Consider the following 5640-nt stretch of genomic DNA (forward strand, 5'->3'; position numbering starts at 1 on the left):
TGGCTTGTGAAGGCCTGTTTTGAAGCCTCTCATTTTGGCATTTGGCCATCGCCATCTTGGTTGTTTGGAGCCAGAAGTGACCATATTTGGACAAGAGAGTGGAGCTGTAAAGCAGTGAGAGGTTGATCTGACTAGGACCCTACAATACCAGAGTAGCGACACGTGTTGGTCATGTGGAAAGTTGGTTACGTGCCCTCTAGTGGCGGGATAGCGTGTTGCATATCCGACCAAGAACTGTCTGAACTTCAGTATTGCTGCATTGCTGCCGACCAGGAATTCTTGTGCGTTTCCAAAGTCAAGCAAACCTAAAAGCATAATCTACCGTAATAGGAGCATCGGCCTGACCCGTTTACAGGTAAAACAAACAAAAAAACAGTTGTGTACCATAATGTTACTCTCTACATTTTGAAATAAACAAATTATAAGCATGACTTAATATGACCAAGACACCTAAAAGTAAAAACAAGGCTGTTTTCATCAACTTACAAGCAAGTGCACGTCAGACATACTGTAAGTGAATGGGTTTTCTGGTCGGGAAGGTAATGCCCTCATGCCCCACTAGAGGGCGCGTGAGGCTTAACTTCAGCATACCACAGGAGTAAATGGAAGTGTCGTCACTCTGGTATTGTAGGGTCCTAGATCTGACTAATGCGGGATTTATACTTGCGTGTCAGCTCTATGCAGAGCCTACGCACGTGGCCTACGCAGTTTATACTTGTGCGGTGGTGTGTCTATGTCACTCTGCAGTTACACCTCCAAAACACTAGTTTCTGTGCTGTAAAGTTTAGTTGATTCAAAACACATTAAACACACATTAAACATGGCTTAATAGAGAGAGTTTCAAACACAGGTACACAAATCAGCTTCACTATAACTCGCAGCATTCACAGACAAACACTTGTCTTTATCTGGACACATTTTCCCCACAAATACAACATGCTAATGTTTTTAGCACAAGCCTATGGCATTTTACATTGTATAAATTAGCCTAGCAGCTAGTGGGCTTTTCCTCTACTCACATGAAGCCAGGGACAACAGCAACATGTAACAAAGGTAACGTTACAAAATTCGGCTCCATTACAGCTCACAAGGTTCACTGACAAAACAACTGTCTTATACTAAACACGTTTTATACACAAATACAACATGCTAACATTATTAGCACAAGCCTATGGCATTTTACACTGCATACATTAGCCTAGCCACGAGCTGATATTTCCTCTGCTCATATGAAGCCAGGATAAATCACACACAAGACTTAAAATGCTATTTTTTGTGGAGGCTTTATTGTCTTCACAATTCATTGTTGTGACAGACAGGAGGTCTGCATCGCCGAGATATGTAGTTTCATTTCTGGGGAGGTGAACGTCAGGCTACAGTTTAGGCTCTACGCCGTAGGTTTGGCATCGATTCAATGCAGAAGTATAAATCCCACTTAAGAACTCAAGCAAACCACCATGGTAGTGACGTGTCAGTCACAAGGTAGCCACGCCCTGAAGCATACCGTGTTATTGTCTATTTTACTCTAAGTGGGACCATAACTTACTAAATGAACATCATGCTGTACTGAAGAGGACATTAAACTAGTGATTGAGACCATGAACTCATCAGGAAAACCTTTACTAAGGTAATAAATCAAGTGAGTAGTAGAGTCATTCTCTCAGAGACAGTAGAGTCGCCATCTAGTGACCATTAAGGCACTTCTGCATTAACCTCTGCTTCTCAGACCCGGAGGCTCAGTGTTGCCGACTTGTTTCCAATGAAAGTCACCAGCACAAGCTCCAAACGTTGCTAAAAGTCACCAGATGTTGTCATATGCTCATTTGCATATTGGTGGTGTCATCATGTGTTAATGGAAGCATTAATACTCCACTGAATTAGATTCAAAACATTTGAGTGGCATGAGAGCAATAGCACTTACACTACAGTGCTACAGAAGTTGCAAAATTTTTTGCCAGTTGCATTTTAGAAGTAAAGTCGCAAGGGTCTGAAAAGTCACTGAATCTAGTGATAAAGTTGGAAACACTGCGATGCTGCATTCACTTCTTTATACAGTCTGTGGTGCAGGGTATAAAAAAGCCGGCTATGCAACTAACAGTTGGGATTTTTTGTCAGAACCAAACTTTTTTGTTGTTGTTTGCATTTTGGTCTATTTTGTGCTACAGCCGCTCCGACTTCTCCTTGTATGGTGTTCAATATTTGGGTAAAATGTGAGCTGTAGAAAAGAGCCATCGCCTTTAAAGTCATGAGTTGGACCGATACTTGAAATATCATTAGAATACCTGGCACTTCCTTTTAGTGAACGACAAAGAGAGAGGTCTCACTCCACTGTTTCTTGGTTCCCAGGAAGAGTTTACAGACCCACTTCCTGCTTTAATTCAAGGAAACTCAAAAAAAGGAAGGGTCATTATATCAGTGACAGCATTCGAATTTTGCATTGGTGCAAGACTTTGGTGCCACTTCTATTGAAGTCAATGGGGTGGCACGACAAGTCTCACTCTAACCCATCATATATTTTTTTTGTTTCACCTTTGACTCAAAAATGCATCCATTAAATAAAAAAACACACATTACGTGATGTCGACAGAGTTTTTTATCTAAACATACACGTTCGATTTCCTTGTTATTGGTCTTAAACACATCATGGCTCTGTCGGCTAGCTGCATATAACTCAACTCAAACCCATTTGGTCCAGTACATCATGATACATGACCAAACGGGGCATGTTTGACCTGTTATCACTGACTGGACTGCAGTTTACCAGTCACTGTGCAGCGTGTGCTTGATGTTAATTTGCTCCCCAGATCAGTCACCTGGGTGAGTGCAGTGTGACCATAGCTGAAGGAAGTGCTGCCGAAAGGTGCAAGAATAACACCCATGTTATTGTAAACTGCCATTGTCACACATGTTATTCAGTCATGCTTCAGTGACAGCTAATGACATGAAAGAACAAGGCAAGACAAACTGATTTGTAGCGCCGGTCAAACACAGAGGCAATTCAAAGAAAACAAGGCGAAGATTTGTCAGAGCAACTTTACAAAACACAATTAAAAAATGAGGTCAGAAGTCGCCCCAAATTTAGTAAAGGGAATAAAAAGCTAAAGAATTATTAATCAGTCAAAGACAAAGTGAGTAATTGTCAACCTGTGCCCTATTTTCCCATGTTTTTGTGTCTACGTGACTGAAGGGACAGTTTTTTAAATTTAAGTATTGAGTGAGTGCACAGCAGTGAAACAGGCTGCAATGTGACCACTGGGGGTAGCTATGCAATGTCACTTTATGCCCGCTGTAAGTGTTTGTTTTTGCCATTGACAGGCTCCGATTATAGTAAGTGTCTGCATTATGGAAAGGATCCCGACAGAGACAGGCAATTTTTAAAAGTTAATCAATCAATTCAATTTTATTTTTTTCACCTTGGCTCATCCTTTCTCTCTTCCGACAATCCCCAACTCTGGTTTGGTTAAGATAAGCAGATAAATAAGGGATAAATGGATAAATTAAGGCTCTATTTTAACTGCAGCTTAGGGCAACAAAAAGTTTATCTTGGCTGCGTCAGTACAATGGACAGCCAAAAAAGGGACGTCAGAGGCGATACCCGCACACAAATGCAACTGGGTTGGACGGCCACAAAAAAGTTTAACAGGCTGAGATCAATGAAAAAAAAAGGTCAGTTTATTTAGAGACATTTTTTTGTATTGATCTCATTGATCCGGGTTTGGTGATGGCGACTTCGGGGCTTTCTGGTTGAATAAAAAGGATCTTAATTGTAGGTTTCCAATCAGTAAAGCCATAGCTTGACACTCCAATCATCCCCTTCATCTTAATCCACATGTGCAAGAAAAATTCACTGAACCGCTCAATAAAGTTTAACAGTTTACTTCAGAAGTCAAAGCTGGTACAGAAGCAATCATCTCTTTCCAAATCTAAAATCATCCGGAAAAAAGAGGTAAAGAAAAAGGTAAAGATGTAAGAGATAAGAGGTCAAAAACTGTGTGGCTCATCTCTCTACTGCAATCAACTCTCTCAAATCCAAAAACTCCTGCTATTACTGGTGAGAGTGTAAAGAAGGGGCAATTAAAGGTACAATGCTACAATAATAGGACCCTCATCTTAAAAGTTACAAATGTAAAACTGCATTTAGGCTCCTACATTAATCCTTAACGAAAAGGTCTATCTCTGTAGGGAACGATTCTATAATGTTATGAGGCACTTATAACAACAATCTGATCTTGGCAGTGGCAGACACGTGCACTTTAGGTTTATAAACCCTCATGTGAAACTATCCATGAAGGAAAAATAGTTCTTTGGTTAAACTGTTCATAACTCATGTCCACATCTACAGTATGATGAGGGTTTACAGGGCAACATACAGTCGATGTAATGACACTTAAATATAACATCATAACACCTGTCAAACACACAGGCAATGCAAAGTGCGCAAAACAAATTCTGTCAGTCACATTTCAAAATACAATTTAAAAAATTACGTTAAATAAATGCAGAAAATCAGCATAAATAATAACAGGAAAGCAGTTTGAGTGCAGTCAGGAGTCATCCCAAATTTAATAAAGGGTATGAAAGGCTTGAAGCACAGTGAATCAGTCCAAGGCAGATGAAACAGCAGATTTTACCTGAGATTTGAAACAACAAACTGAAACAACGCGAGATTTCCTCCTTTACGTTTCCTTTCACTCAGCCTGTTCTCAAAAATAGAAACTTACCAACTGCTGCCCTCTGTCTGATGATGCATTCATGGCAGTGGGAAAGATGGACTACTGACAAGTTTTCACCTCGAGAATAAAACAGGACACCCTCTAACTAAACAAAAAATTTTTATTTATATATTTTGCAGTCAGAGCTGTTCTCTGTCAGAACTTAGTTATCATTGTTCCTATTCAAATAAATGATTGACAGGTGCTCCACACTGATTGATGAGTGTAAATGATTTCCAAATCAATTATAATGTGAGCATTGTTGGAGGGAGCCTGAGATTAAGGTTATCACTGCCAGACAACAACTGCCTCTCATTATGGAGGATGAAAAATGACATAAGTGTAAATAGATACATAAATACAGGAATAAATAAAAACTGAAATAAATAAAAGAATAATAAATACTGAAATATATCCATAAATATGTAATCAATTAATATAATGAATCTCCCTGATCTTTATCATCACCTTCATCGTACAGTGGAGGTCATCACTTACAAATGTGTTTGTAGCAATCTATAACAACATTAAATGCTTATTCTACTGAAGCTATAAACTCTCAATAAAATATAAATACATATTAAAAAAACTTTATATTTTTGTCATATACAGGTATGCAATGATGATTGCTGGGTAGCATGTAGGAGTTTTAGGCGTACATATATTTTACCTACAGTGCGTCTTACTGTCGCTTTATGTTATATCCACTTGCAGATGTCACAGCTTGTCAGTCTGGAGAGATTTTGCACCTAAACTAGCTGCTGTAAATCATATCGTCTGTGACAAAAACTACAAAAGAAAATAGGAAATTATTAGTTTTTTTTATAGTTTATGTAAAATAAGCACATACATTTGTTATAGATTGATGCTATTTTACATAAAACAGGAAACGATGTTGGAGATATTTGCCTTCTGAGAGAGAGAGAGA

The sequence above is a fragment of the Epinephelus moara genome, chromosome 24, assembly GCF_006386435.1.
Source record: "Epinephelus moara isolate mb chromosome 24, YSFRI_EMoa_1.0, whole genome shotgun sequence".
Classification (NCBI taxonomy): Eukaryota; Metazoa; Chordata; class Actinopteri; order Perciformes; family Serranidae; genus Epinephelus; species Epinephelus moara.